General features: G+C 45.6%; 1 pseudogene; it reads left to right on the forward strand.

The window, feature by feature from the left end:
• The first annotated feature begins 9,397 nt into the window (after window positions 1–9,397).
• Window positions 9,398–21,832, forward strand: LOC135560064 (phospholipid phosphatase 3-like; annotated as a pseudogene).

The following is a 21,832-nucleotide window of genomic DNA, read 5'->3' on the forward strand; positions in this document are numbered from 1 at the left end:
ACCTGTCTCTAACCACTAGGCTACCTGTCTCTAACCACTAGGCTACCTGTCTCTAACCACTAGGCTACCTGTCTCTAACCACTAGGCTACCTGTCTCTAACCACTAGACCACTACCTGTCTCTAACCACTAGGCTACCTGTCTCTAACCACTAGGCTACCTGTCTCTAACCACTAGACTACCTGTCTCTAACCACTAGGCTACCTGTCTCTAACCACTAGGCTACCTGTCTCTAACCACTAGGCTACCTGTCTCTAACCACTAGTCTACCTGTCTCTAACCACTAGGCTACCTGTCTCTAACCACTAGGCTACCTGTCTCTAACCACTAGGCTACCTGTCTCTAACCACTAGGCTACCTGTCTCTAACCACTAGGCACTAGGCTACCTGTACCTGTCTAACCACTAGGCTACCTGTCTCTAACCACTAGTCTACCTGTCTCTAACCACTAGGCTACCTGTCTCTAACCACTAGGCTACCTGTCTCTAACCACTAGGCTACCTGTCTCCTAACCACTAGGCTACCTGTCTCTAACCACTAGGCTACCTGTCTCTAACCACTAGGCTACCTGCCTCTAACCACTAGGCTACCTACCTCTCTAGCCACTAGCTACCTGTCTCTAACCACTAGTCTACCTGTCTCTAACCACTAGGCTACCTGTCTCTAACCACTAGGCTACCTGTCTCTAACCACTAGTCTACCTGTCTCTAACCACTAGTCTACCTGTCTCTAACCACTAGTCTACCTGTCTCTAACCACTAGTCTACCTGTCTCTAACCACTAGGCTCCCTGTCTCTAACCACTAGTCTACCTGTCTCTAACCACTAGGCTACCTGTCTCTAACCACTAGTCTACCTGTCTCTAACCACTAGGCTACCTGTCTCTAACCACTAGGCTACCTGTCTCTAACCACTAGGCTACCTGTCTCTAACCACTAGGCTACCTGTCTCCTAACCACTAGGCTACCTGTCTCTAACCACTAGGCTACCTGTCTCTAACCACTAGACTACCTGTCTCCTAACCACTAGGCTACCTGTCTCTAACCACTAGGCTACCTGTCTCTAACCACTAGACTACCTGTCTCTAACCACTAGGCTACCTGTCTCTAGCCACTAGTCTACCTGTCTCTAACCACTAGGCTACCTGTCTCTAGCCACTAGTCTACATGTCTCTAACCACTAGGCTACCTGTCTCTAACCACTAGGCTACCTGTCTCTAGCCACTAGTCTACCTGTCTCTAACCACTAGGCTACCTGTCTCTAACCACTAGGCTACCTGTCTCTAGCCACTAGTCTACCTGTCTCTAACCACTAGGCTACCTGTCTCTAGCCACTAGTCTACCTGTCTCTAACCACTAGGCTACCTGTCTCTAACCACTAGGCTACCTGTCTCTAACCACTAGGCTACCTGTCTCTAACCACTAGGCTACCTGTCTCTAACCACTAGGCTACCTGTCTCTAACCACTAGGCTACCTGTCTCTAACCACTAGGCTACCTGTCTCTAACCACTAGTCTACCTGTCTCTAACCACTAGGCTACCTGTCTCTAACCACTAGGCTACCTGTCTTTAACCACTAGTCTACCTGTCTCTAACCACTAGGCTACCTGTCTCTAACCACTAGTCTACCTGTCTCTAACCACTAGTCTACCTGTCTGTAACCACTAGGCTACCTGTCTCTAACCACTAGTCTACCTGTCTCTAACCACTAGGCTACCTGTCTCTAACCACTAGGCTACCTGCCTCCAACCACTAGGCTACCTGCCTCTAACCACTAGGCTACCTGTCTCTAACCACTAGGCTACCTGTCTCTAACCACTAGGCTACCTGTCTCTAACCACTAGGCTACCTGTCTCTAACCACTAGGCTACCTGTCTCTAACCACTAGTCTACCTGTCTCTAACCACTAGGCTACCTGTCTCTAACCACTAGGCTACCTGTCTCTAACCACTAGGCTACCTGTCTCTAACCACTAGTCTACCTGTCTCTAACCACTAGGCTACCTGTCTCTAACCACTAGGCTACCTGTCTCTAACCACTAGTCTACCTGTCTCTAACCACTAGTCTACCTGTCTCTAACCACTAGTCTACCTGTCTCTAACCACTAGGCTACCTGTCTCTATCCACTAGGCTACCTGCCTCTAACCACTAGGCTACCTGTCTCTAACCACTAGGCTACCTGCCTCTAACCACTAGGCTACCTGTCTCTAACCACTAGGCTACCTGTCTCTAACCACTAGGCTACCTGTCTCTAACCACTAGGCTACCTGTCTCTAACCACTAGGCTACCTGTCTCTAACCACTAGGCTACCTGTCTCTAACCACTAGGCTACCTGTCTCTAACCACTAGGCTACCTGTCTCTAACCACTAGGCTACCTGTATCTAACCACTAGGCTACCTGTCTCTAACCACTAGTCTACCTGTCTCTAACCACTAGGCTACCTGTCTCTAACCACTAGGCTACCTGTCTCTAACCACTAGGCTACCTGTCTCTAATCACTAGGCTACCTGTCTCTAACCACTAGTCTACCTGTCTCTAACCACTAGGCGACCTGTCTCTAACCACTAGTCTACCTGTCTCTAACCACTAGGCTACCTGTCTCTAGCCACTAGACTACCTGTCTCTAACCACTAGACTACCTGTCTCTAACCATAAGGCTACCTGTCTCTAACCACTAGGCTACCTGTCTCTAACCACTAGTCTACCTGTCTCTAACCACTAGACTACCTGTCTCTAACCACTAGGCTACCTGTCTCTAGCCACTAGTCTACCTGTCTCTAGCCACTAGTCTACCTGTCTCTAACCACTAGGCTACCTGTCTCTAGCCACTAGGCTACCTGTCTCTAGCCACTAGGCTACCTGTGTCTAACCACTAGGCTACCTGTCTCTAACCACTAGGCTACCTGTCTCTAAGCCACTAGGCTACCTGTCTCTAACCACTAGGCTACCTGTCTCTAACCACTAGGCTACCTGTCTCTAACCACTAGGCTACCTGTCTCTAGCCACTAGGCTACCTGTCTCTAACCACTAGGCTACCTGTCTCTAGCCACTAGGCTACCTGTGTCTAACCACTAGTCTACCTGTCTCTAGCCACTAGGCTACCTGTCTCTAGCCACTAGGCTACCTGTCTCTAACCACTAGGCTACCTGTCTCTAACCACTAGGCTACCTGTCTCTAGCCACTAGGCTACCTGTCTCTAACCACTAGGCTACCTGTCTCTAACCACTAGGCTACCTGTCTCTAGCCACCAGGCTACCTGTGTCTAACCACTAGTCTACCTGTCTCTAGCCACTAGGCTACCTGTCTCTAGCCACTAGGCTACCTGTCTCTAACCACTAGTCTACCTGTCTCTAACCACTAGGCTACCTGTCTCTAGCCACTAGACTACCTGTCTCTAACCACTAGGACTACCTGTCTCTAACCATAAGGCTACCTGTCTCTAACCACTAGGCTACCTGTCTCTAACCACTAGGCTACCTGTCTCTAACCACTAGGCTACCTGTCTCTAACCACTAGGCTACCTGTCTCTAGCCACTAGTCTACCTGTCTCTAGCCACTAGTCTACCTGTCTCTAACCACTAGGCTACCTGTCTCTAGCCACTAGGCTACCTGTCTCTAACCCACTAGGCTACCTGTCTCTAACCACTAGGCTACCTGTCTAACCACTAGGCTACCTGTCTCTAACCACTAGGCTACCTGTCTCTAACCACTAGGCTACCTGTCTCTAACCACTAGGCTACCTGTCTCTAACCACTAGGCTACCTGTCTCTAACCACTAGGCTACCTGTCTCTAACCACTAGGCTACCTGTCTCTAGCCACTAGGTCTAACCACTAGTCTACCTGTCTCTAGCCACTAGGCTACCTGTCTCTAGCCACTAGGCTACCTGTGTCTAACCACTAGGCTACCTGTCTCTAACCACTAGGCTACCTGTCTCTAGCCACTAGGCTACCTGTCTCTAACCACTAGGCTACCTGTCTCTAACCACTAGGCTACCTGTCTCTAGCCACTAGGCTACCTGTGTCTAACCACTAGTCTACCTGTCTCTAGCCACTAGGCTACCTGTCTCTAGCCACTAGGCTACCTGTGTCTAACCACTAGGCTACCTGTCTCTAACCACTAGGCTACCTGTCTCTAGCCACTAGGCTACCTGTCTCTAACCACTAGGCTACCTGTCTCTAACCACTAGGCTACCTGTCTCTAGCCACTAGGCTACCTGTGTCTAACCACTAGTCTACCTGTCTCTAGCCACTAGGCTACCTGTCTCTAGCCACTAGGCTACCTGTCTCTAACCACTAGGCTACCTGTCTCTAACCACTAGGCTACCTGTCTCTAACCACTAGGCTACCTGTCTCTAGCCACTAGGCTACCTGTGTCTAACCACTAGGCTACCTGTGTCTAACCACTAGGCTAACTGCCGCCCCACATAAACACCTTTATTTTTTTTGTTCATTTTATTTGATTAATTTGCATTTATTTATCCATCTCAGAACCATTCTGATGAAGCATCATGTTTTTAATAGTTGTATAAATAAAGAATTGCATTTTTTATTGATTTAATTGGAAGATTCTGCTGCTAACCTTTAAGGCCTTTGTTTAAAACACAACTAACGACCTCCCTATTCAAGCTAGATTTTAATATTTGATCGTCTAATCTGCTGAAAATCTATATTTAGTATTAGTAGGTAATGGTTTGATGCATTGTCATCATTTTTGCTATTTTTTGATGTTTTGTGGCTGAATTTTGTTTATGTTCTGTTTTCTATCTCATACAGAGCAGGGGGAATGCCTTTATAAATTAAACATGGTTATTATTATGATGAATAATTAGTTCATTTAACCAGTTAAGCCAGTGAGAACACATTCTCTTTTTGCCAAAATTACGTGAGAGAACAAAGAACATGGCAGAAAGGCAACACAAAATGACATTACAGACAAAAAAACAATATTTTCAATTGGAAAAAGAATTGACCGCGCCCCCTGGTGGACGAACTCAAGTATTTAATTCCCATTTCAGTCAGTTAGCAGATGCTCTCGAAGAGCGACTGAGACGAGCAAATAGGGAAAAGTGGCTTGCTCACTTAGACAGCTTGGGGATTCTAACCAGTGACCTTTATGTTACTGGAGCAAATACTCTAAACCACTAGTCAACCTGCTGAAACAACCACTATTCCTAAGCCTATAACCTCTCTGTATAATATCATGACTAGTAGGACTATAACCTCTCTGTATAATATCATGACTAGTAGGACTATAACCTCTCTGTATAATATCATGACTCGTAGAACTATAACCTCTCTATGTAATATCATGACTAGTAGGACTATAACCTCTCTATATAATATCATGACTAGTAGGACTATAACCTCTCTGTATAATATCATGACTCGTAGAACTATAACCTCTCTGTATAATATCATGACTAGTAGGACTATAACTCTCTATATAATATCATGACTAGTAGGACTATAACCTCTCTATATAATATCATGACTAGTAGGACTATAACCTCTCTGTATAATATCATGACTAGTAGGACTATAACCTCTCTATATAATATCATGACTAGTAGGACTATAACCTCTCTATATAATATCATGACTAGTAGGACTATAACCTCTCTATATAATATCATGACTATTAGAACTATAACCTCTCTATATAATATCATGACTAGTAGGACTATAACTCTCTATATAATATCATGACTATTAGAACTATAACCTCTCTATATAATATCATGACTAGTAGGACTATAACCTCTCTATATAATATCATGACTAGTAGAACTATAACCTGTCTGTATAATATCTATCGTGCTATGAGGTTTGAGCTTTTTTGGAGCTGGAGGTGAAGTCCACCACTGGTTCAAGCCCCACTCTGGCTGTTGCACCCCTCTTACGTTACTTTAAAGTCCCAAGAGGTCAAGGTGGGAAAGGAATATGGAGGGAAATGATTAACCGTGTAGTGTCCACCTGATGGCAGTACATACACTTGTTATAATGACTATTGTCTTGTTGGTCCTTTGTGGCTCATTCTCTGTGGCTCTATTGTCTTGCTGGTCCTTTGTGGCTCATTCTCTGTGGCTCTATTGTCTTGTTGGTCCTTTGTGGCTCATTCTCTGTGGCTCTATTGTCTTGTTGGTCCTTTGTGGCTCATTCTCTGTGGCTCTATTGTCTTGCTGGTCCTTTGTGGCTCATTCTCTGTGGCTCTATTGTCTTGTTGGTCCTTTGTGACTCATTCTCTGTGGCTCTATTGTCTTGCTGGTCCTTTGTGGCTCATTCTCTGTGGCTCTATTGTCTTGTTGGTCCTTTGTGGCTCATTCTCTGTGGCTCTATTGTCTTGCTGGTCCTTTGTGGCTCATTCTCTGTGGCTCTATTGTCTTGCTGGTCCTTTGTGGCTCATTCTCTGTGGCTCTATTGTCTTGCTGGTCCTTTGTGGCTCATTCTCTGTGGCTCTATTGTCTTGCTGGTCCTTTGTGGCTCATTCTCTGTGGCTCTATTGTCTTGCTGGTCCTTTGTGGCTCATTCTCTGTGGCTCTATTGTCTTGCTGGTCCTTTGTGGCTCATTCTCTGTGGCTCTATTGTCTTGCTGGTCCTTTGTGGCTCTATTGTCTTGCTGGTCCTTTGTGGCTCTATTGTCTTGCTGGTCCTTTGTGGCTCTATTGTCTTGCTGTGGCTCTATTGTCTTGCTGGTCCTTTGTGGCTCATTCTTGTGGCTCTATTGTCTTGCTGGTCCTTTGTGGCTCTATTGTCTTGCTGGTCCTTTGTGGGCTCTATTGTCTTGCTGGTCCTTTGTGGCTCATTCTCTGTGGCTCTATTGTCTTGCTGGTCCTTTGTGGCTCATTCTCTGTGGCTCTATTGTCTTGCTGGTCCTTTGTGGCTCATTCTCTGTGGCTCTATTGTCTTGCTGGTCCTTTGTGGCTCATTCTCTGTGGCTCTATTGTCTTGCTGGTCCTTTGTGGCTCATTCTCTGTGGCTCTATTGTCTTGCTGGTCCTTTGTGGCTCATTCTCTGTGGCTCTATTGTCTTGCTGGTCCTTTGTGGCTCATTCTCTGTGGCTCTATTGTCTTGCTGGTCCTTTGTGGCTCTATTGTCTTGCTGGTCCTTTGTGGCTCATTCTCTGTGGCTCTATTGTCTTGCTGGTCCTTTGTGGCTCATTCTCTGTGGCTCTATTGTCTTGCTGGTCCTTTGTGGCTCTATTGTCTTGCTGGTCCTTTGTGGCTCTATTGTCTTGCTGGTCCTTTGTGGCTCATTCTCTGTGGCTCTATTGTCTTGCTGGTCCTTTGTGGCTCTATTGTCTTGCTGGTCCTTTGTGGCTCTATTGTCTTGCTGGTCCTTTGTGGCTCATTCTCTGTGGCTCTATTGTCTTGCTGGTCCTTTGTGGCTCATTCTCTGTGGCTCTATTGTCTTGCTGGTCCTTTGTGGCTCATTCTCTGTGGCTCTATTGTCTTGCTGGTCCTTTGTGGCTCATTCTCTGTGGCTCTATTGTCTTGCTGGTCCTTTGTGGCTCATTCTCTGTGGCTCTATTGTCTTGCTGGTCCTTTGTGGCTCATTCTCTGTGGCTCTATTGTCTTGCTGGTCCTTTGTGGCTCTATTGTCTTGCTGGTCCTTTGTGGCTCATTCTCTGTGGCTCTATTGTCTTGCTGGTCCTTTGTGGCTCATTCTCTGTGGCTCTATTGTCTTGTTGGTCCTTTGTGGCTCATTCTCTGTGGCTCTATTGTCTTGCTGGTCCTTTGTGGCTCATTCTCTGTGGCTCTATTGTCTTGCTGGTCCTTTGTGGCTCATTCTCTGTGGCTCTATTGTCTTGCTGGTCCTTTGTGACTCATTCTCTGTGGCTCTATTGTCTTGCTGGTCCTTTGTGGCTCATTCTCTGTGGCTCTATTGTCTTGCTGGTCCTTTGTGGCTCATTCTCTGTGGCTCTATTGTCTTGCTGGTCCTTTGTGGCTCATTCTCTGTGGCTCTATTGTCTTGCTGGTCCTTTGTGGCTCATTCTCTGTGGCTCTATTGTCTTGCTGGTCCTTTGTGGCTCATTCTCTGTGGCTCTATTGTCTTGCTGGTCCTTTGTGGCTCATTCTCTGTGGCTCTATTGTCTTGCTGGTCCTTTGTGGCTCATTCTCTGTGGCTCTATTGTCTTGCTGGTCCTTTGTGGCTCATTCTCTGTGGCTCTATTGTCTTGCTGGTCCTTTGTGGCTCATTCTCTGTGGCTCTATTGTCTTGCTGGTCCTTTGTGGCTCACACAATTGTAGGTTGTGTGTATAGTTGTGAATAGTTAGATATTACTGCACTGTTGAAGCTAGAAACACAAGAATTTAGCTTTTTCCTTCATCGTGTTCATCTGTTACCATGCACCTGCAAATAAGATTGCTCAGATGTTCGAGTTCCTTTTGAGTTTTGAGCTACACACGCAATAACATCTGCTGAACATGTGTATGTGACAAATACAATTTGATTTTCTCTGTCATTGTTGTGTTTCAGACATCAAATCAAGTCAAATGTATTTATATAGCCCTTCGTACATCAGCTGATATATCAAAGTGCTGTACAGAAACCCAGCCTAAAACCCCAAACAGCAAGCAATGCAGGTGTAGAAGCACGGTGGCTAGGAAAAACTGCCTAGAAAGGCCAAAACTAGGAAGAACCAGACTATGGGGGGTGGCCAGTCCTCTTCTGGCTGTGCCGGGTGGAGAGTATAACAGAACATGGCCAAGATGTTCAAATGTTCATAAATGACCAGCATGGTCAAATAATAATAATCACAGTAGTTGTCGAGGGTGCAGCAAGTCAGCACCTCAAGAGTAAATGTCAGTTGGCTTTTCATAGCTGATCATTAAGAGTATCTCTACCACATCCTGTCTGAGGGAGATCTGATGTCATCTCCTCTTACCTAATCACCACATGACACATACACCTGAGTGTACAGGAGCCACTGGCAGGCGTTGCTGACACAGCATTAATCAAACAGTGAGATTTACAACCAAAATCATTATGCTCTCTCTCTTTCACACACAGACACATAAAACGTGTACTGGCCCGCTCTCCACGGTGAGAACAAGTGCTCATACCTCTGACGGATCCGTTTGTTTGGTGAGAGAACAAGTTTCTCACCAGAGGACTGAGAGAGAGAGAGAGAGAGAGAGAGAGAGAGAGAGAGAGAGAGAGAGAGAGAGAGAGAGAGAGAGAGAGAGAGAGAGAGAGAGAGAGAGAGAGAGAGAGAGAGAGAGAGAGAGAAAGAGAGAGCGAGAGAGAGAGAGAAAGAGAGAGCGAGAGAGAGAGAAAGAGAGAGAGAGAGAGAGATATAGAATAGCCTATGGGGTGGGAATGAGTGAACCAAAACAAGTTTCTCAAAAACGCGCTGTTTTTTATTGATTTTTTCTTGATAAGAGGACGGAGAGAAAGAGCGAGAGAGAGAATAGCCTATGGGGTGGGAATGAGGGAACCAAAACATACTGTATGTTCATTACTAGGACTGTAAAGTTGAGAGATAAAGAAAGATAGAAGACAAATGAGACGGTCTACCGCCGCAACGCCCATCTCCGTAATGTCTCATCCTTGATCGTTTCACAACTACCGGTTGACTGCGGCTGGAATTGTGACGGATCGACGCACTGAGCATGTCAGGGCGAGTTTTATAGAAATGCGTTTGGAAATAAAATCAGTAACAAAAACGTCTTTCAAAATCATTTGGGGATGTTCGACTCACGAGGCTTGAATGAATTTGATTTTCCACTTTGACAACTCTAAACTGTTTGGATGAATTCTTTTTTTCAAGACTTCCAAGTTCGCCACAGGTCTCTATCACAGCCCAACTTGTTGCTATCGAAATTATATCTAGCTGAAATACAGTTGTAGGTCTATGTTACTCATCTTTCTTAGTTTGAATAACGGTCAGTATTGAATTAAACGTTTGACCACTGACTGGATAAAACAAGAAGATGTTGGAGAAATATTCCCGGCACAGCCCTGGAGTTGCGCCCGTCCCGAACACGGACCTGCAACTCAAACTACCGGAGAGCAATGTGGGTACCAGAGGCCAAGAGAAAGATAACGGGTCTGGGCAGAAACTGGTGGGGATAACGGGACCGGCTCTGTCCAGACGGAAACTACTGGTCGGTTTGGACCTGCTCTGTCTGGTTCTGGGTAAATACAATTTAGGCTATTATCTTTTTATCAGATCAACTTTTTATGATTCATAATTTTATCACATCCACTTTTTCTTTTTGATCTTTTACCATTGTATCATATAACCTTTTTTTAAATATTTTTTTTTACAATAAATATATATATATTTTTTTCAAATGAACGTTTTATAATTCAAGCCTACCTGGACCTGGGTTACCTGCTTCTGCTTTAATAAAAACGATCTTCGAGTTATTTTCATAAAAATAACTTACATTTTCAACAAACATTTTTTAAATATTTTTTATAAAGTTAATAAACTTCAAATCTTCGAGTAGGTCTATAAAACATTTTCGTCATTCATTGTATTGTTTATTGTTAGGATATATCACAAATAATGGTGTATTCATTGTTAGGATATATCACAAATAATGGTGTATTCATTGCTTCATGGCGACACTGAATCCCCTCTTGTCATTTTACTCTTAATTTTAAATCAAACTTTATTCACTAGAATTATTATTTTATAACAAACTTTATTCACTAGAATTATTATTTTATAACAAACTTTATTCACTAGAATTATTATTTTATAACGCGCGTTGAAGGCTTTCTGTTATACACGGCATGGCCAAAAGTATGTGGACACCCCTTCATATGAGTGGATTCAGCTATTTCAGCCACACCCATTACTGACAGGTGTATAAAATCGAGCACACAGCCGTGCAATCTCCATAGACAAACATTGGCAGTAGAATGGCCTTACTGAAGAGCTCAGTGACATTCAATGTGGTACCACATTTCCAACAGTTCAGTTCGTCAAATTTCTCCACTGCTAGAGCTGCCCTGGTCAACTGTAAGTGCTGTTACTGGGAAGTGGAAACGTCTAGGAGCATCAACGGCTCAGCCGCCAGGTGGGAAGGTGACGTAGGCTAGGCTAACTTTCATGAACTATTCAAATGTTGATATTTGAATCTTTTGCGATTTATTTGAAATATATTTGACTATGAGATAGTAGCCTATAGTTTCGTTGTTGTTTCGTATCTAGGCTATTTATGATACACAGAGGACGTGCGGGTGCGCGAGGACATTGAATCAAGAATTAGCACTAGCGCAAATCAACAGGTTGGTCAACATTATCATAAACAATTTCTTCAACAAAAACGAAATAATTAGGGAAAAATAAAATGAAGCTCTAAATAATTCTCACTCTCAGTGTTTTCTCTCGCTGCACGCAAAGCTCTCGATGCCAGTTGGCTCGAGCAGGCCAAGGGAATTCTACAGTTTCCATGACAACCAGGGTTCAGGGAAGAGCGAGGCCTGGGGAATTGTGTGTAGTACAAATACATAAATAAACAATCTCTCTCTGTGTGTGTGTGTGTGCACTCCCTTTATGCATCTGACCACAATTTCTCAAACGGTGGTTATGTAAGCGCAGCTAATTCACTTAGCTTATGTCCCAAATGACCCCATATTCCCTATATAGTGTACTATTTTAACCAGGGCCCATAGGTCTCTGCACTCTTCGAGAAAAAGTTCCAAAAGGTTCTTCGGCTGTCCCCATAGGAGATCCCTTTTTGGTTCCATGTAAGAACCCTCTGTAGAAAGGGTTCTACATGCAACCCAAAATGGTTCTACCTGGAACCAAAGGAGTTCTACCTGCAACCAAAAAGGGTTCTTCAAAGGGTTCTGGTATATGGGGACAGCCGAAGAACCCTTTTAGGTTCTAGATAGCATTTTTTCCCCTACAAGTGTGGGCCAAAGTATATTATAGTGCACTACTTTGGCCCACACTGGTTATAATAAAGGGTGAACAGGATGTCATTTTGGACACCTTTCTCTCTGATCCCCTTGTCTAGAGGAGAAGGATTGCTGATCAGGGATCATGTCCCCACCTGTCCCCTGTATTCGTATTCACTGTGATCTACAAGGCTGCTACAGATGTGATGCAGGGACGGATTGGGACCAGAATCCGGCCTGGGCATTTCTAACACACTGACCCATTTCTTTCCCAGAGGCCACCGATTATTAGCCAAAATAAAGATCATTTTGTGCAATAACACCAATTCAGACCGGCCCACTGGGCTACAGATGGACCAATTCGGGCCGGCCCACTGGGCTACAGATGGACCAATTCAGACCGGCCCACTGGGCTACAGATGGACCAATTCAGACCGGCCCACTGGGCTACAGATGGACCAATTCAGACCGGCCCACTGGGCTACAGATGGACCGATTCAGAACGGCCCACTGGGCTACAGATGGACCGATTCAGACCGGCCCACGGGGCTACAGATGGACCAATTCAGACCGGCCCACTGGGCTACAGATGGACCAATTCGGGCCGGCCCACTGGGCTACAGATGGACCAATTCAGACCGGCCCACTGGGCTACAGATGAACCAATTCAGACCGGCCCACTGGGCTACAGATGGACCAATTCAGACCGGCCCACTGGGCTACAGATGGACCGATTCAGACCGGCCCACTGGGCTACAGATGGACCGATTCAGAACGGCCCACTGGGCTACAGATGGACCAATTTAGACCGGCCCACTGGGCTACAGATGGGATACAATTTGGCCAAGCTGCCCTATGACCAGTCCATCCTATATGTGATGTGTATGTGAGGACCAGTACCCTGGACAAAGCGATGGGGAGACTCTTGTTGTCTAGAGGAGTTGGAGTGCTGATCAGGGATCAGGTCCCTTCCTGTCTATGTATTTGTATTCATTGGGATCTAGATGGCAGAACTGATCCTAGATCAGCCCTCCTACTCTGAGATACTTGATACAGTCCAATCAAGCTGCTGATAGGAAGAACACAAGACAGATACTATCAATGTTGTGTATAATGGTTCTAGAGAGAGGAGAGGAAGAGAGACAGAGAGAGACAGAGAGGGGAGAGGAAGAGAGAGAAAGAGAGACAGAGAGAAAAGGAAGGGAGGGATGGATGGAAAGACAGAATGAATAAGATAGAGCGAGAGAGAAAAAAAGAGAGTATGTGCGTTTGTGTGTGTGTCTGTGTAGGAGACAGACAGTGCTAGCTCAGACCCACAGTCTCTCTTTGTTTGGTTGTAATGTTAGAGAATTGAACTGGTCTCATAAACAACCATCCTCTCCTCTCCTCTCCTCTCCTCTCCTCTCCTCTCCTCTCCTCTCCTCTCCTCTCCTCTCTCCTCTCCTCTCCTCTCCTCTCTCCCCTTCCCCTCCTCTCCTTTCTCTCACACCATACCCACCTCTCCTCCCTCCCTCTCATCTCTCCCTCTCCTGTCCTCTCTCCCCATTCCCTCCTCTCATTTTCTCCCTCTCATCTCCTCTCTCATATACTCTCGTATACTGGTCTCAGTTCAGATCTAATGGGATCCATAACATGTTCTAATAGAGTTGTTGTCCCAGTGGTGTTGTGACCTCACATTCCAGCAGTGAGTCTAACCCTTTAGTTTCTCTGGAGAAAAACCCTGGGTTCCCACTCTCTCACTCTCCCTTTCAGTCTCTCTCTCTCTCTTCCTCCAACTCCCCCTCCCCAACTGCTCCCCCTCATATGAGCTGCTACAACAGAGAGGAGATATGAATCATAGATGAAATCTGTTGATGTGATTCATATGGTCAGTGTTTTAGAAGGCTGTTGTATGTCAATGTGATGTTTAGGGCCAGGATTCAATCCAAACACCCAATATGATGTTTAAGGCCAGGATTCAATCCAAACACCCAATGTGATGTTTAGGGCCAGGATTCAATCCAAACACCCAATATGATGTTTAAGGCCAGGATTCAATCCAAACACCCAATGTGATGTTTAAGGTCAGGATTCAATCCAAACACCCAATGTGATGTTTAAGGCCAGGATTCAATCCAAACACCCAATGTGATGTTTAAGGTCAGGATTCAATCCAAACACCCAATGTGATGTTTAAGGCCAGGATTCAATCCAAACACCCAATGTGATGTTTAAGGCCAGGATTCAATCCAAACACCCAATGTGATGTTTAAGGCCAGGATTCAATCCAAACCCCCAATGTGATGTGAATGTTGTGAATGTTGTATGAATGTAGGTGAATGTTTTGGTTTACAGTGAGCTTTTAAAGTATGTTTCCATACTGTGTAATTTAGCTTACGATGCAAAACCACATTTCTGTCAAGCAGACAAGTATGGTCTGAACTCAACTCTCTCTCTCTCTCTCTCTCTCTCTCTCTCTCTCTCTCTCTCTCTCTCTCTCTCTCTCTCTTTTGGCTCAGTTCAGTTCTATTAACTTTATTGGCATAATGAATCTGTCTCACATTGCCAAAGCTAGAACATGTTGAAACAATAAAACTATCCCTCCCTCCCTCCCTCCCTCCCTCCCTCCCTCCCTCCCTCCCTCCCTCCCTCCCTCCCTCCCTCCCTCCAGCCTCCATCCCATTCTTGGTGTGTGAGCTGAAGGCAGTGAATCCATATAGCAGAGGGTTTTTCTGTGGGGATCCCAGCATCATGTATCCATACCTACACAGAGAGGCTATACCAGATCAGCTGCTCATTACTGGTGGGATCATCATCACCGGACTCACTGTGAGTATCACACACTCTTCATCATCATCACCATCACCACATGATTGTTAAACAATAGTACTTGTAGTAACCTATTCTCAGAACCCATAATAGTAATAATAATAATCAAATAATAATCAAAACAAATTTGATTGGTCACATACACATGGTTAGCAGTGCAGTAATATCTAACAAGTAATCTAACAGTACACACAATTTACCACTAATACTACTACTACTACCAATAATACTACTAATAATACTACTACCACTAATAATACTACTACTACTAATACTACTACCAATAATAATGCCACCACTAATAATACTACTACTACTAATAATACTACTACTACTACTAATACTACTAATACTACTACCAATAATAATACCACCACTAATAATACTACCACACATAATAATACCACTACTAATAATACTACTAATTATAGTAATACCACTATTAATAATACTAATACTACTACTAATCCTACCACTACTACCACTACCACTAATAATAATACCACTAATACTACTACTACTAATAGTAATACTACTACTAATACGACCACCAATAATAATACTGCTAATAATAATACTACTGCTAATAGTAATACCACCAACAGTAATACTACTAATAACATTACTACGAATAATATTACTACGAATAGCAATACTAATAATAATACTACTACGAATAATACTAATAGTAATACCACCAACAGTAATACTACTAATAATATTACTACGAATAGCAATACTAATAATAATACTACTAGTAATACCACTAATACTACTACGAATAGTACTACTACTAATACTACCACTAATAATACTACCATTAATAATATCACGAATAATACTACTAATACTAATATTACAACAAATAATACTACTAATAATAATACTAATACTAATAATATGAATACTACTACTAATAATACTACTACTACTAATAATATGAATACTACTAATAATAATACAATCTCGCGATTGTCAGTTCAGTTCTCCTCTTGCGTTTGTCACCAGACTAATTATCAAACAGTCACTGTTGCTCATCTCCCTCCCTCCCTCCCTCCCTCCCTCCCTCCTCCCTCCCTCCCTCCCTCCCTCCCTCCCTCCCTGCCCCTCCCCCCTCCCTGCCTCCCTCCCTCCCTCCCTCCCTCCCTGCCCTGCCTGCCTGCCTCCCTCCCTCGCTCCCTCCCTCCCACCCTCCCTGCCTGCCTGCCTCCCTCCCTCCCTCCCTGCCTCCCTCCCTCCCCCCACCCCCTCCCTCCCTCCCTCCAGATAGCTTTAGGGGAGTGTTACCGGGTGCATTACCGAGGGGTCAGCTCCAAAGCCTTCGTCAGGAACCTTACGTCTCATGCCTGTATAAGGTACGGAAATCTCCCTTCTGCATTCATCCTGTTTTAATAACAGAAGACAAACTGTCATAAACATTATCAACAAGTCTTACACACAATTTGATTGTTATTTGTTGCACAAATAAGAAGCTGGGTTCCTTCCTGTTTGGCTATATATTTATTTCTGTAAGGAGTTAGGTTCCTTCCTGTTTGGCTATATATTTATTTCTGTAAGGAGTTAGGTTCCTTCCTGTTTGGCTATATATTTATTTCTGTAAGGAGTTAGGTTCCTTCCTGTTTGGCTATATATTTATTTCTGTAAGGAGTTAGGTTCCTTCCTGTTTGGCTATATATTTATTTCTGTATTTCTGTATTTTATTTCTGTAAGGAGTTAGGTTCCTTCCTGTTCGGGTGCTGCGTCGGCCAATCCCTGACTAACATGGCCAAGCTGAGCGTGGGGCGGCTGCGACCTCACTTCCTGTCTGTGTGCGGCGTCTCGTATGCCTCGCTCAACTGCACCCCCGGAACCTACGTCTCCACGGTAACCTGCCGACAGACAGACCACAGATTGGAAGAGGAGGCCAGGTGTGTGTGTGTGTTTGTGTGTTTGTTGGGGGCAGGTGTGTGTGTGTTTGTGTGTTTGTTGGGGGGGAGGTGTGTGTGTTTGTGTGTTTGTTGGGGGGGTGTGTGTGTGGTTGTGTGTTTGTTGGGGGGAGGTGTGTGTGTGTTTGTGTGTTTGATGGGGGAGGTGTGTGTGTGTTTGTTGGGGGGTGTGTGTGTTTGTTGGGGGGAGATGTGTGTGTGTTTGTGTGTTTGTTGGGGGGTGGTGTGTGTGTGTTTGTGTGTTTGTTGGGGGCAGGTGTGTGTGTGTTTGTTGGGGGGGGCAGGTGTGTGTGTGTTTGTGTGTTTGTTGGGGGCAGGTGTGTGTGTGTTTGTGTGTTTGTTGGGGGAGGTGTGTGTGTGTGTTTGTGTGTTTGTTGGGGGGCAGGGTGTGTGTGTGTTTGTGTGTTTGTTGGGGGGTGTGTGTGTTTATGTGTTTGATGTGTGTGTGGGGGGTTGTTTGTGTGTTTGTTGGGGGGGGGGCAGGTGTGTGTGTGTTTGTGTTTAGTCAGCATTTGTTTTGTATTTCATTTTCAGGAAATCCTTCTTCTCTGGTCATGCTTCGTTTGCAATGTACACCATGCTGTATCTAGCAGTAAGTATCTCCCACACACACACACACACACACACACACACACACACACACACACACACACACACTGTGAACCATCCTCCCAGTGGGTCTGAAAGCAGAGAGTGACTGAAAAGAAGGGAGCTGAAAGGGAGAGAAAGAAAAGAGGGCAGGAGAAAAAGAGGGATTGAAAGAGAGAAGAAGTAGGGCAGACAGAGATGTCTTTGTTCCCCTCGGGCAGGGGAGAGGTCTGACCTCTCTGTCCTACACTCCTATTGTGTGAGGGCAGGGCCATAGAGAGAGAGTAGAGTCAGAACTGTGCTGCATCTTTGAAGATAAATACAGTATAATTCAGTATAATACAGTATAATTCAGTATAATACAGCATAATGCAGTATAATATAGTATAATACTGTATAATTCAGTATAATACTATGTACAAATAGTACATGTGTAGTAATCAACATTTTTCCCCTCCCTCCCTCCCTCCCTGCCTGCCTGCCTGCCTGCCTGCCTGCCTGCCTGCCTCCTCTCTCTCTCTCTCTCTCTCTCTCTCTCCTCCCCTCCCTCCCTCCCCCTCCCTCCCTCTCTCCCCTCCCTCCCTCCCTCCCTCCCTCCCTCCCTCCCTCCCTCCCTCCCTCCCTCCCTCCCTCCCTCCCTCCCCCTGCCCTCCCTCCCTCCCTCCCTCCCTCCCTCCCTCCCTCCCTGCCTCCCTCCCTCCCTCCCTGCCCTCCCTCCCTCCCTGCCCTCCCTCCCTCCCTCTCTCTCTTCAGTTCTACCTCCAAGCCAGGTGGTGTTGGCGAGGGGCCAGGTTACTCAGACCCCTCATACAGTTCTTCCTGGTTCTGCTAGCTGTGTATACAGGTACTTACAGGTCTATTGATAATGATCAGTGACGGGGGGAATCATCTACTAAAGATGTCCTTGTCGTGGGACGACTCCCCAACTGATAATGACGTAGGGCCGCTTTCCCAGACACTGATTACGGCCGGGATTCAGTCCCAGATGTGTTGTCCACAAGCACACTGCACTGTCAACAACGTGCCTTTCAAAGGCCTTCCTGACGTTGGTGGAGATTGTGTTCACGTTAAATGCTGCACACGTCAGTTCCAGCTTAAATGTCCTGTCAAAGTCAGCTGGTTTATGGACACCACAGATTGGACCTCAACCTGAACCTACATTCTGGGCTAAGAAGCATTAACCACTGCGCCACCCGGGAGGCCTTAAGAAGCATTAACCACTGCGCCAACCGGGAGGCCTTAAGAAGCATTAACCAATGCGCCACCCGGGAGGCCTTAAGAAGCATTAACCACTGCGCCAACCGGGAGGCCTTAAGAAGCATTAACCACTGCGCCACCCGGGAGGCCTTAAGAAGCATTAACCACTGCGCCAACCGGGAGGCTTAAGAAGCATTAACCACTGCGCCAACCGGGAGGCCTTAAGAAGCATTAACCACTGCGCCACCCGGGAGGCCTTAAGAAGCATTAACCACTGCGCCAACCGGGAGGCCTTAAGAAGCATTAACCACTGCGCCAACCGGGAGGCCTTAAGAAGCATTAACCACTGCGCCAACCGGGAGGCCTTAAGAAGCATTTTTCAATGGAGAATCATCATTGAACATGTTTTTTGATCCAGGACGAGGCGTCTGGGAATCCAGCCCATAATATAGTCTGACTGACGTTGCTGATATGTTATACTGGTCTGTGTCTGGGAATCCAGCCCATAATATAGTCTGACTGACGTTGCTGATATGTTATACTGGTCTTTGTCTGGGAATCCAGCCCATAATATAGTCTGACTGACGTTGCTGATATGTTATAATGGTCTATGGATGTTCATAGCCTCTCAGAACTCTCCCTGAGTTGTCTGTCCACAATGTGGTTATTCATCTGGACTATGGATGTTCATAGCCTCTCAGAACTCTCCCTGAGTGGTCTGTCCACAATGTGGTTATTCATCTGGACTATGGATGTTCATAGCCTCTCAGAACTCTCCCTGAGTGGTCTGTCCACAATGTGGTTATTCATCTGGTCTATGGATGTTCATAGCCTCTCAGAACTCTCCCTGAGTGGTCTGTCCACAATGTGGTTATTCATCTGGACTATGGATGTTCATAGCCTCTCAGAACTCTCCCTGAGTGGTCCGTCCACAATGTGGTTATTCATCTGGACTATGGATGTTCATAGCCTCTCAGAACTCTCCCTGAGTGGTCTGTCCACAATGTGGTTATTCATCTGGACTATAGATGTTCATAGCCTCTCAGAACTCTCCCTGAGTGGTCTGTCCACAATGTGGTTATTCATCTGGACTACTGTCTTTTCAGTTGGTCTATGGATGTTCATAGCCTCTCAGAACTCTCCCTGAGTGGTCCGTCCACAATGTGGTTATTCATCTGGACTACTGTCTTTTCAGTTGGTCTATGGATGTTCATAGCCTCTCAGAACTCTCCCTGAGTGGTCTGTCCACAATGTGGTCATTCATCTGGACTACAGTCTTTTCAGTTGGTCTATGGATGTTCATAGCCTCTCAGAACTCTCCCTGAGTGGTCTGTCCACAATGTGGTTATTCATCTGGACTACTGTCTTTTCAGTTGGTCTATGGATGTTCATAGCCTCTCAGAACTCTCCCTGAGTGGTCTGTCCACAATGTGGTTATTCATCTGGACTACTGTCTTTTCAGTTGGTCTATGGATGTTCATAGCCTCTCAGAACTCTCCCTGAGTGGTCCGTCCACAACGTGGTCATTCATCTGGTCTATGGATGTTCATAGCCTCTCAGAACTCTCCCTGAGTGGTCCGTCCACAACGTGGTTATTCATCTGGTCTATGGATGTTCATAGCCTCTCAGAACTCTCCCTGAGTGGTCTGTCCACAACGTGGTCATTCATCTGGTCTATGGATGTTCATAGCCTCTCAGAACTCTCCCTGAGTGGTCCGTCCACAACGTGGTCATTCATCTGGTCTATGGATGTTCAAAGCCTCTCAGAACTCTCCCTGAGTGGTCCGTCCACAACGTGGTCATTCATCTGGTCTATGGATGTTCATAGCCTCTCAGAACTCCCGCTGAGTGGTCTGTCCACAACATGGTCATTCATCTGGACCATGTATGTTCATAGCCTCTCAGAACTCTCCCTGAGTGGTCTGTCCACAACGTGGTCATTCATCTGGTCTATGGATGTTCATAGCCTCTCAGAACTCTCCCTGAGTGGTCTGTCCACAACGTGGTCATTCATCTGGTCTATGGATGTTCATAGCCTCTCAGAACTCTCCCTGAGTGGTCTGTCCACAATGTGGTTATTCATCTGGACTACTGTCTTTTCAGTTGGTCTATGGATGTTCATAGCCTCTCAGAACTCTCCCTGAGTGGTCTGTCCACAATGTGGTTATTCATCTGGACTACTGTCTTTTCAGTTGGTCTATGGATGTTCATAGCCTCTCAGAACTCTCCCTGAGTGGTCTGTCCACAACGTGGTCATTCATCTGGACTACTGTCTTTTCAGTTGTTGTTTAATCTCTACTATGAGTAAAGAAAAAAACAAAACAAATAATGAAATACATTTTCCTAATACATTTGCCTGGCTGTCTGGTGTAGTTTTGATAGAATCCTGGTCTTGTCTGGTCAATTGTTGTCACTTTGTTCAGTTGCTGTCCACTTGATTGGCCCAAATTCTAGGGCGGGGCTTGACAATGGGTAATTTCCTCAGTACTACTGTAATATGTATTTTTCTCATATTGTTGAGTGATAATTCAAAATATTTAACAGGTACGTTTCTAAACTGTTATCTCTTCGCAGGCCTGACTAGAATATCGGACTATCGACATCATCCCTCTGATGTCATCACTGGCTACATACAGGGAGCCTTGACTGCCTACTGGGTGGTGAGTTGATATGTGTGTGTGTATATGTAGGTGTGTGTGTGTATGTATGTATGTGTGTGTATGTATCTGTGTGTGTATAACCAGTGTGTGTCTCTCTGTCCTCCAGGCCTTCCACGTCTCCTCCATGTTTAAAGGCTACAGCTCTACCCTCTCTCCTAGCCTGGACAACCCCCCGTCTCCTAGCTCCTCCATGTTTAAAGACTACAGCTCTACCCTCTCTCCTAGCCTGGACAACCCCCCGTCTCCTAGCTCCTCCATGTTTAAAGACTACAGCTCTACCCTCTCTCCTAGCCTGGACAACCCCCTGTCTCCACATCTCCTCCATGTTTAAAGACTACAGCTCTACCCTCTCTCCTAGCCTGGACAACCCCCCGTCTCCTAGCTCCTCCATGTTTAAAGACTACAGCTCTACCCTTTCTCCTAGCCTGGACAACCCCCTGTCTCCACATCTCCTCCATGTTTAAAGACTACAGCTCTACCCTCTCTCCTAGCCTGGACAACCCCCTGTCTCCACATCTCCTCCATGTTTAGACTACAGCTCTACCCTCTCTCCTAGCCTGGACAACCCCCTGTCTCCACATCTCCTCCATGTTTAAAGACTACAGCTCTACCCTCTCTCCTAGCCTGGACAACCCCCTGTCTCCACATCTCCTCAATGTTTAGACTACAGCTCTACCCTCTCTCCTAGCCTGGACAACCCCCTGTCTCCACATCTCCTCAATGTTTAGACTACAGCTCTACCCTCTCTCCTAGCCTGGACAACCCCCTGTCTCCACATCTCCTCAATGTTTAGACTAC

The sequence above is a fragment of the Oncorhynchus nerka genome, linkage group LG15, assembly GCF_034236695.1.
Source record: "Oncorhynchus nerka isolate Pitt River linkage group LG15, Oner_Uvic_2.0, whole genome shotgun sequence".
NCBI lineage: Eukaryota > Metazoa > Chordata > Actinopteri > Salmoniformes > Salmonidae > Oncorhynchus > Oncorhynchus nerka.